Source organism: Oncorhynchus mykiss, chromosome 10, assembly GCF_013265735.2.
Source record: "Oncorhynchus mykiss isolate Arlee chromosome 10, USDA_OmykA_1.1, whole genome shotgun sequence".
In the NCBI taxonomy this organism is placed as follows: domain Eukaryota; kingdom Metazoa; phylum Chordata; class Actinopteri; order Salmoniformes; family Salmonidae; genus Oncorhynchus; species Oncorhynchus mykiss.
Genome location: NC_048574.1, coordinates 12,267,491 through 12,278,568, shown reverse-complemented (window position 1 = coordinate 12,278,568; position 11,078 = coordinate 12,267,491). Strand labels below are relative to the sequence as shown.

The window sequence follows — 11,078 nt, the reverse complement described above, 5'->3', positions numbered from 1 at the left end:
GAAAGACCCAGCCACGTTTCATCTTCAATGCCCTTGCTGATGGAAGGAGGTTTTCAATCAAAACCTCATGATACATGGCCCCATTCATTCTTTCCTTTACACGGCTCAGTCGTCCTGGTCCCTTTGCAGAAAAACAGCCCCAAAGCATGATGTTTCCACCCCCATGCTTCACAGTAGGTATGATGTTCTTTGGATGCAACTCAGCATTCTTTGTCCTCCAAACACGACGAGTTGAGTTTTTAGCAAAAAGTTGTATTTTGGTTTCATCTGACCATATGACATTCTCCCAATCTTCTTCTGGATCATCCAAATGCTCTCTGGCAAAACTTCAGACGGGTCTGGACATGTACTGGCTTAAGCAGGGGGACACGTCTGGCACTGCAGGATTTGAGTCCCTGGCGGCGTAGTGTGTTACTGATGGTAGGCTTTGTTACTTTGGTCCCAGCTCTCTGCAAGTCATTCACTAGGTCCCCCCGTGTGGTTCTGGGATTTTTGCTCACCGTTCTTGTGATCATTTTGACCTCACGGGGGTGAGATCTTGCGTGGAGCTCCAGATCGAGGGAGATTATCAGTGGTCTTGTATGTCTTCTATTTCCTAATAATTGCTCCCACAGTTGATTTCTTCAAACCAAGCTGCTTACCTATTGCAGATTCAGTCTTCCCAGCCTGGTGCAGGTCTACAATTTTGATTCTGGTGTCCTTTGACAGTTATTTGGTCTTGGCCATAGTGGAGTTTGGAGTGTGACTGTTTGAGGTTGTGGACAGGTGTCTTTTATACTGATAACAAGTTCAAACAGGTGCCATTAAAACAGGTAACGAGTGGAGGACAGAGGAGCCTCTTAAAGAAGAAGTTACAGGTCTGTGAGAGCTAGAAATCTTGCTTGTTTGTAGGTGACCAAATACTTATTTTCCACCATAATTGGCAAATAAATTCATAAAAAATCCTACAATGTGATTTTCTGGATTTTTTTCCTCATTTTGTCGGTCATAGTTGAAGTGTCCCTATGATGAAAATTACAGGCCTCTCTCATATTTTTAAGTGGGAGAACTTGCACAATTGGTGGCTGACTAAATACTTTTTTGCCCCAATGTAGTTGTTGCAGAAATTGAACAAATATTCTGTTAACTTTATGCCTCTACGTAATATCGCTGAGTCTACCTTTAAACTGTAGCTTGTACCGAAATGGATATGTGCTTGTACGGCCAATGAGCCGCTAACTCTATTAAAATACATCTATATACTAGGACCCTCTTATGTGACTGGCTGTTACTTCGCAAATCAACCTTGGTTGTCATTGAGCTGATAATAGCCTTCTATAAATAGACCTGGAGCTGTGTATTAATCATCTCTACCCTGTGACGTCATGTGTTCTGTCATCCAGGATGCAGTGTCTCAGTTTGTTGCGCTGCGTCCCAAATGGCACACTATTCCCCTACTTTTGAACAGGGCCTAACAAGTACACTATAGGGAATAGGGTGCCGTTTGGGACATAGCCTATGAGTTAGTTACATTGGCTCTCCACCCATCCCGGTGATAAGGGAGGAGACTGGCTCACTGTGCAGACTTCCTCTCATTGTGTCTGACAACACATAACGGGACTGAGCTGCATTTTTCCCTGAACACTTGAATCTCACCGCCGTTGCCACCCAAAAGATGTCGATCTAGTCTATTTTTAAAATTTCAGGTGTGTACTTGAAAACACTTGTATAATAGTTATTACGATCAAGTTTATTTTTATATTTTAAAAAAACAGGCGCCCACTCACACAAAACAAAATAAATAGCTTCCTAGCAAAGCCAAGTACAACATTAGTAACACTAAAACAGCCCAGCCATGGTTGATCTGGCCTCTCCTTGCGGCATGCTCCTCTTTTACGGTCTGTAAGGCTCTGTGAGTGATTAAGGCCCATGGACAGTAAATGAAGCGGTTGCTAGTTTTGGCTGAGCCTTTGGCCCAGCTGGGAGACACAGCACAGCACAGCGCTCCAGTCCAACCTCAAGTTGTCAGTTCCCGAGAAAACACCAGACCAGATAATTCTCAGCTTCAGCTGGACACACCAGACCAGATAATACTCCGCTTCAGCTGGACACACCAGACCAGATAATTCTCAGCTTCAGCTGGACGGACACACCAGACCAGATAATACTCCGCTTCAGCTGGACACACCAGACCAGATAATACTCCGCTTCAGCTGGACACACCAGACCAAATAATACTGTGCTTCAGCTGGACACACCAGACCAAATAATACTGTGCTTCAGCTGGACACACCAGACCAAATAATACTGTGCTTCAGCTGGACACACCAGACTAGGTAATTCTCAGCTTCAGTTGGACACACCAGACCAGATAATACTCAGCTTCAGCTGGACACACCAGACTAGATAATACTCAGCTTCAGCTGGACACACCAGACTAGATAATACTCAGCTTCAGCTGGACACACCAGACTAGACAATACTCAGCTTCAGCTGGACACACCAGACTAGATAATACTCAGCTTCAGCTAGACACACCAGACTAGATAATACTCAGCTTCAGCTGGACACACCAGAACAGATAATTCTCAGCTTCAGCTGGACACACCAGACCAGATCATTCTCAGCTTCAGCTGGACACACCAGACTAGATAATACTCAGCTTCAGCTGGACACACCAGAACAGATAATTCTCAGCTTCAGCTGGACACACCAGACCAGATCATTCTCAGCTTCAGCTGACAAGACACGTTTGTGAACCAGATTCCCTCTTTCTTCCTATTTCTTTCTCTGTCGATCCACAATCTGATTCCTGAAAGGGTCTTTCTGAAAGAATAGGTCCATAGAAGATGAATAAAACAAAACGCTGTGTCCCCAGCTAGCACATAACATTCTGAGAACCATGTGTTTCTTACAGTTTGGTGAGAGAGTGGTCGTCCTATGGTTATTTTGCATTCAATCTTCCCACAACTTTCTGGGAATGGTGCAGGATAGTTGCTTGGCTTTGGAACATTCTCAGCACTTTGAAGGAACTTGCCAAAAACTTTATTTTCTTGGTATTTCATTACTTAACAGAACATTTCCTAAACTTTAAAACATGGTTGCAACTTATGTTTAATTTAAAATTTGGTAATGTTCTAGAAACGTTCTCCAACTTGTTTGGCATTGGGAATGTTCTCAAATAGTCCAGAGAACGTTAGGAAACAACGTTCTTCTGGGAGAATTTCAATACTTCAGCATAACAACGTTTCTTACAGGTTTCCTTGTGGTTCTATTTAACTATTTAAAGACATGTTCTCAGATTGTTCCAGGAGCTTTACGAAATCAAGACCTTCTGTGGGAATTTCAGTTCTTCAGTATAATGTTTCCTACAGGCTTCCTCATGGTTGTATTTAAGGACATGTTCTCAAATTATTCAGTGTTAAGAAAACGTTCAATAAAAAAAACACAAGACAACTTTTGTAACGTTCAGAGAACGTTCTAATAATGTTATTTAAAAACATATACATTCCATTCTGAGCATTAACAAAACTCTGTCTACCCTCTATCTTGTTAGGTGTGTTCTCAGGTGTGTTGGCCTTGCCCACTAAATGGCCCTGATCTCAATGAGTGCTTGTTGTCTTTGAAATTAGGTATGTTTGAATTGTCTAAAATTAACAGCTTTGTATGCTTAAAAAAATATGACACGCTAGCTCGATCCTGATGGCGCAGTTCTCAGAACCTCAGAGCAATTTTAAAATATAGGTTCCCAGAACAAGCAAAATGTTCACTTCCGTTCTCAGTACGTTTTAAAACCTAAAGAGGTTTTACTAGTCAGGAAATTTATGGACTCATTCCCAGAACTAATGGGAAACCAAAAATATACTTTCCCACAACTTCCAAGGAACCAAATATGCTGGCTGGGCTTGTACCTGAGATCCTGCCTGCCTGCCTGCCTGCTTGCACAGACCTGAGACCAAAAGCTGTTATTAATTTGTATTCTATCGTGGCCCTGTTTACCTCTTGTTGCTGAACATTGAGTCCCTATCCAGATGATAAGGATGTCTCATCAACCCCAGTCTCACCGGCACGCCACACTGCTCCACTCAGCTATGCTATGCAGGCAATCTCTGACACACACAACCAATATCTCTACCTATCTCAGAGCCTCTCACAATAGATATCTGATCCTATTCAAACATGGCGGCCACTTTCTTTCTCTAGGATGTAGAAACAGTAATCAGCCATCCCATACAAATCACTCCATACCCCTTACAAGTCCCTCCATTCCCCATACAAGTCCCTCCATACCCCGTACTAGTCCCTCCATACCCCGTACTAGTCCCCCCATACCCCTTACAAGTCCCCCTGTTCCCCGTACTAGTCCCTCCATACCCCATACAAGTCCCTCTATACCCCTTACAAGTCCTTCCATTCCCCATACAAGTCCCTCTATACCCCTTACAAGTCCCACCATACCCCGTACAAGTCTCTCCATACCCCATACAAGTCACTCTATACCCCTTACAAGTCCCACCATACCCTGTACACATCCCTCCATACCCCGTACTAGTCCCTCCATACCCCGGACTAGTCCCTCCATACCCCATACAAGTCCCTCCATACCCCTTACAAGTCCCTCCATTACCCATACAAGTCCCTCCATACCCCATACAAGTCCCTCCATTCCCCGTACAAGTCCCTCCATACCCCATACAAGTCCCACCATACCCCGTACACGTCCCTCCATACCCCATACAAGTCCCTCCATTCCCTGTACAAGTTCCTCCATACCCCATACAAGTCCCTCAATACCCTGTACAAGTCCCTCCATTCCCATACAAGTCCCTCCATTCCCCATACATGTCCCTCTGTATCCCATACAAGTCCCTCCATTCCCCATACATGTCCTTCTGTATCCCATACAAGTCCCTCCATACCCCATACAAGTTCCTCCATACCCAGTACTAGTCCCTCCATACCCCAGACAAGTCACTCTGTATCCCATACAAGTCCCTCCATTCCCCATGCAAGTCCCTCCATACCCCGTACTAGTCCCTCCACACCCCATACAAGTCCCTCCAAACCCTGTACTAGTCCCTCCATACCCCAGACAAGTCCCTCTGTATCCCATACGAGTCCCCCCATTCCCCATACATGTCCCTCCATACCTCATACGAGTCCCTCCACACCCCATACAAGTCCCTCCATACCCCGTACAAGTCCCTCCATATTCCTTACAAGTCCCTCCATACCCCATACAAGTCCTTTCATTCTCCATACAAGTCCCTCCCTACCCTGTACAAGTCCCGCCATTCCCCGTACAAGTTCCTCCATACCCCATACAAGTCCCACCATACCCCATACATGTCCCTCCATACCCCATACAAGTCCCTCCATATCCCATACAAGTCCCTCCATACCCCATACAAGTCCTTTCATTCCCCATACAAGTCCCTCCATATTCCTTACAAGTCCCTCCATTCCCCGTACAAGTTCCTCCATACCCCATACAAGTCCCGCCATACCCGTACACGTCCCTCCATACCCCTTACAAGTCCCTCCATATCCCATACAAGTCCCTCCATACCCCGTATAAGTCCCTTCATACCCAATACAAGTCCCTCCATACCCCTTACAAGTCCCTCCATACCCCTTACAAGTCCCTCCAAATTCCTTACAAGTCCCTCCATACCCCATACAAGTCCCTTCATTACCCCATACAAGTCCCTCCATATCCCTTACAAGTCCCTCCATACCCCATACAAGTCTCTCCACATCCCTAACAAGTCCCTCCATACCCCATACAAGTCCCTCCATACCCCATACATGTCCCGCCATACCCTGTACACGTCCCTCCATACCCCTTACAAGTCCCTCCATACCCCATACAAGTCCTTTCATTCCCCATACAAGTCCCTCCATACCCCTTACAAGTCCCTCCATACCCCGTATAAGTCCCTTCATACCCTGTACAAGTCCCTCCATACCCCATACAAGTCCCTCCATACCCCATACAAGTCCCTCCATACCCCATACAAGTCCCTCCATTCCCCATACAAGTCCCTACATACCCCATGCAAGTTCCTCCATATCCCTTACAAGTCCCTCCATACCCCATACAAGCCCTTTCATTCCCCATACAAGACCCTCCATACCCCATACAAGACCCTCCATACCCAATACAAGTAAAAAGCAATCTTAAAGAAGAGGAACTGCACTGACACACACACACACACACACACACACACACACACACACACACACACACACACACACACACACACACACACAGATCTCATGCAGATCTATCTCCAGCCCTTCGTCTGTCCAGGAGGGCCAGCCCGTCTTAGTCCACTCCCAGTCCACTGATATCTCCTCAGAGGCCCTGCGAGGAGTTAGCAAATAAACCCAGAAATCCCTCTCCCAGTGCCTGCCTCTCTGGCTGTACCGCTGCACTGCCGCTCTGCTTAAGCTTGGCTTAGCACATTTCAGCAGAGGAAATAACTGAAAATGCTTGTTTTATCTGACAAGCCCTCCATCACACCTGTCCCTCTGACTGGGGGACACATTCTGGAGCTCTATTTTTTATCTCACTGAAAGCCAGTTGACCGCATAGCAAGGCGATTATGCATTGTACAATCTATTCTGTGTCTGTTATGTTAAAATACATTTTAAACGTTATTATCATCACCATCTGTGACAATCAGAACACCTTTCAGAAGTTGGTCAACTGACAAACTCCTTGTGTTGAGTGAAACTATTTTGAAAGGGTTATACTATGTTATCATTTTTTTGTCAAATTATACAGATAAAAACTTGGGCAGGAGGAATTGAAAACAGGCCAGAGTCTGAAAATAACAAAAAAAAGTCCCTTTTCCTTTAAGGCTTGCCTGCCTGCATGAGCCCTCGAGCAATGTGGACAGTGTGCTTGAACCAGTTGTCTTAGAAATCAAACACAGAGACCATGCAGTGTTATTACATTACAGTATTTGTTTACAGTAACATGTTTTGCGTGTCAGCAATCACATTTTCAAGGTATGTAACATTCAAAATTCAGAAATCATCCCTGTGGGATGCAGCATCATACGAAAGTTACATATCTTGAAAACTTGATTGGTGACAAGCAAAACATTTTGGGACTATGTCAGCAATTGACTAATGAAACAAATACCGAAATATAGTTTTTGGGTTGAGTTTTCCTTTAAAGCCCCTCTCTAGAAGTAAAGCTTTTCACAAGGATCCACTCATTCAAAGAGAGGATTCTGTTCTGCACTAGTGTTCTTCAGAACTGAAAGCTCCAACCTGGTCATGGAAGGCGTGGGTGTGGAAGGCCTGTGTCACATGCAGCTAAAAGCTCAATGGACATTGAGTCCACACATCACACAACACAGGAAGCACTGGTGGGAACAGCTAGCCTCCACCCCCACTCTGAAACAATGGCACACTTCAAAAGCCCGATTTGTTTCGATATTCGTACTACAGAGGGAATCATTATAGGAACTCTCTGCTCTTTTAGGGGAGAGGATACAACCTAAAAACTGAAAGAAAGAAAGAAAGAAAGAATGAAAAAAAGAAAGAAAGTGGGAGAGAAAGAGGCCTTCGGTAACCTGGTCAACATGTGTGACATTGTTGTAAAAAAAATAATAAAATATGCCCTAGAAGTCTGACATCTGGAATGCAAGAGATTTACCAGAAATAGGCCAGATCCTCCTGACTGCTGTTTTCATAAGTAAGTGGTCTATTTTTTGCCCGGGGAGGGGGGGGGGGGGGGGTTTCATGTTGAGAATGACAGGAAGAGGAAAGAGAAGAGGAAGGAGTAATGATGGGCAGCAGAGTAGGTAACCCCATGGATAGACGTGGGTGTTATGCCTGGAGTAATGATGGGCAGCAGAGTAGGTAACCCCACAGACATGGGTGTTATGCCTGGAGTAATGATGGGCAGCAGAGTAGGTAAGCCCCATGGATAGACGTGGGTGTTATGCCTGGAGTAATGATGGGCAGCAGAGTAGGTAACCCCATGGATAGACGTGGGTGTTATGCCTGGAGTAATGATGGGCAGCAGAGTAGGTAAACCCACAGACGTGGTCTTTATGCCTGGAGTAATGATGGGCAGCAGAGTAGGTAACCCCACAGACATGGGTGTTATGCCTGGAGTAATGATGAGCAGCAGAGTAGGTAACCCCATGGATAGACGTGGGTGTTATGCCTGGAGTAATGATGGGCAGCAGAGTAGGTAAACCCCATGGATAGACGTGGGTGTTATGCCTGGAGTAATGATGGGCAGCAGAGTAGGTAACCCCATGGATAGACGTGGGTGTTATGCCTGGAGTAATGATGGGCAGCAGAGTAGGTAAACCCACAGACGTGGGTGTTATGCCTGGAGTAATGATGGGCAGCAGAGTAGGTAAACCCACAGACGTGGGTGTTATGCCTGGAGTAATGATGGGCAGCAGAGTAGGTAAACCCCATGGATAGACGTGGGTGTTATGCCTGGAGTAATGATGGGCAGCAGAGTAGGTAAACCCACAGACGTAGGTGTTATGCCTGGAGTAATGATGGGCAGCAGAGTAGGTAAACCCACAGACGTGGTCTTTATGCCTGGAGTAATGATGGGCAGCAGAGTAGGTAACCCCATGGATAGACGTGGGTGTTATGCCTGGAGTAATGATGGGCAGCAGAGTAGGTAAACCCACAGACGTGGGTGTTATGCCTGGAGTAATGATGGGCAGCAGAGTAGGTAACCCCATGGATAGATGTGGGTGTTATGCCTGGAGTAATGATGGGCAGCAGAGTAGGTAAACCCCATGGATAGACGTGGGTGTTATGCCTGGAGTAATGATGGGCAGCAGAGTAGGTAAACCCACAGACGTGGGTGTTATGCCTGGAGTAATGATGGGCAGCAGAGTAGGTAAACCCACAGACGTAGGTGTTATGCCTGGAGTAATGATGGGCAGCAGAGTAGGTAACCCCATGGATAGATGTGGGTGTTATGCCTGGAGTAATGATGGGCAGCAGAGTAGGTAACCCCATGGATAGACGTGGGTGTTATGCCTGGAGTAATGATGGGCAGCAGAGTAGGTAAACCCCATGGATAGATGTGGGTGTTATGCCTGGAGTAATGATGGGCAGCAGAGTAGGTAAACCCACAGACGTGGTCTTTATGCCTGGAGTAATGATGGGCAGCAGAGTAGGTAACCCCATGGAATGACGTGGGTGTTATGCCTGGAGTAATGATGGGCAGCAGAGTAGGTAAATCCACAGACGTGGGTGTTATGCCTGGAGTAATGATGGGCAGCAGAGTAGGTAACCCCATGGATAGACGTGGGTGTTATGCCTGGAGTAATGATGGGCAGCAGAGTAGGTAAACCCACAGACGTGGGTGTTATGCCTGGAGTAATGATGGGCAGCAGAGTAGGTAAACCCACAGACGTAGGTGTTATGCCTGGAGTAATGATGGGCAGCAGAGTAGGTAAACCCATGGATAGACGTGGGTGTTATGCCTGGAGTAATGATGGGCAGCAGAGTAGGTAAACCCACAGACGTAGGTGTTATGCCTGGAGTAATGATGGGCAGCAGAGTAGGTAAACCCACAGACGTGGGTGTTATGCCTGGAGTAATGATGGGCAGCAGAGTAGGTAAACCCCATGGATAGAAGTGGGTGTTATGCCTGGAGTAATGATGGGCAGCAGAGTAGGTAACCCCACAGACGTAGGTGTTATGCCTGGAGTAATGATGGGCAGCAGAGTAGGTAAACCCCATGGATAGACGTGGGTGTTATGCCTGGAGTAATGATGGGCAGCAGAGTAGGTAAACCCACAGACGTAGGTGTTATGCCTGGAGTAATGATGGGCAGCAGAGTAGGTAACCCCACAGACGTGGGTGTTATGCCTGGAGTAATGATGGGCAGCAGAGTAGGTAAACCCCATGGATAGATGTGGGTGTTATGCCTGGAGTAATGATTGGCAGCAGAGTAGGTAAACCCCATGGATAGATGTGGGTGTTATGCCTGGAGTAATGATGGGCAGCAGAGTAGGTAACCCCACAGACGTAGGTGTTATGCCTGGAGTAATGATGGGCAGCAGAGTAGGTAACCCCACAGACGTGGGTGTTATGCCTGGAGTAATGATGGGCAGCAGAGTAGGTAAACCCACAGACGTGGGTGTTATGCCTGGAGTAATGATGGGCAGCAGAGTAGGTAACCCCATGGATAGACGTGGGTGTTATGCCTGGAGTAATGATGGGCAGCAGAGTAGGTAAACCCACAGACGTGGGTGTTATGCCTGGAGTAATGATGGGCAGCAGAGTAGGTAAACCCACAGACGTAGGTGTTATGCCTGGAGTAATGATGGGCAGCAGAGTAGGTAACCCCACAGACGTAGGTGTTATGCCTGGAGTAATGATGGGCAGCAGAGTAGGTAACCCCACAGACGTAGGTGTTATGCCTGGAGTAATGATGGGCAGCAGAGTAGGTAACCCCATAGATAGACGTGGGTGTTATGCCTGGAGTAATGATGGGCAGCAGAGTAGGTAAACCCACAGACGTAGGTGTTATGCCTGGAGTAATGATGGGCAGCAGAGTAGGTAAACCCATGGATAGACGTGGGTGTTATGCCTGGAGTAATGATGGGCAGCAGAGTAGGTAACCCCACAGACGTGGGTGTTATGCCTGGAGTAATGATGGGCAGCAGAGTAGGTAACCCCATGGATAGACGTGGGTGTTATGCCTGGAGTAATGATGGGCAGCAGAGTAGGTAAACCCCATGGATAGACGTGGGTGTTATGCCTGGAGTAATGATGGGCAGCAGAGTAGGTAAACCCACAGACGTGGGTGTTATGCCTGGAGTAATGATGGGCAGCAGAGTAGGTAAACCCACAGACGTGGGTGTTATGCCTGCATACGTACTGTATCCCACCTTAAATAGATCTGTTCCATGACGATATCAGAGGAAATTAAAAAGCTATCCACTGCATTAAAGATACGACAGGAAAGTGATTACTTAACTATGTGTTTTTCCTCAGTTTACTGCAAAATCACAGCTTTCCAATCTAGGGAATCTGCTCCTTAAATCAGGCTCCTTTCATTAATGATTATTGAATAAATACCACATTTCCATTTT

General features: G+C 46.4%; 1 long non-coding RNA gene across 8 annotated transcripts; it reads left to right on the top strand.

Moving 5' to 3' along the window:
* Window positions 1-8,134: 8,134 nt before the first annotated feature.
* On the top strand, window positions 8,135-10,849 carry LOC118966708. Of its 8 annotated transcripts, none has more exons than XR_005053585.1 (7): window positions 8,135-8,365; window positions 8,420-8,698; window positions 8,757-8,923; window positions 9,323-9,596; window positions 9,656-9,899; window positions 10,013-10,376; window positions 10,713-10,849. It is a non-coding gene; the product is annotated as an uncharacterized LOC118966708 (long non-coding RNA). The 8 variants fall into 8 exon arrangements; XR_005053582.1 differs by having other exon boundaries at window positions 8,135-8,532; window positions 8,645-8,698; XR_005053586.1 differs by having other exon boundaries at window positions 8,135-8,698; window positions 9,656-9,876; window positions 10,103-10,156; window positions 10,215-10,376.
* The last annotated feature ends 229 nt before the right edge of the window (window positions 10,850-11,078 follow it).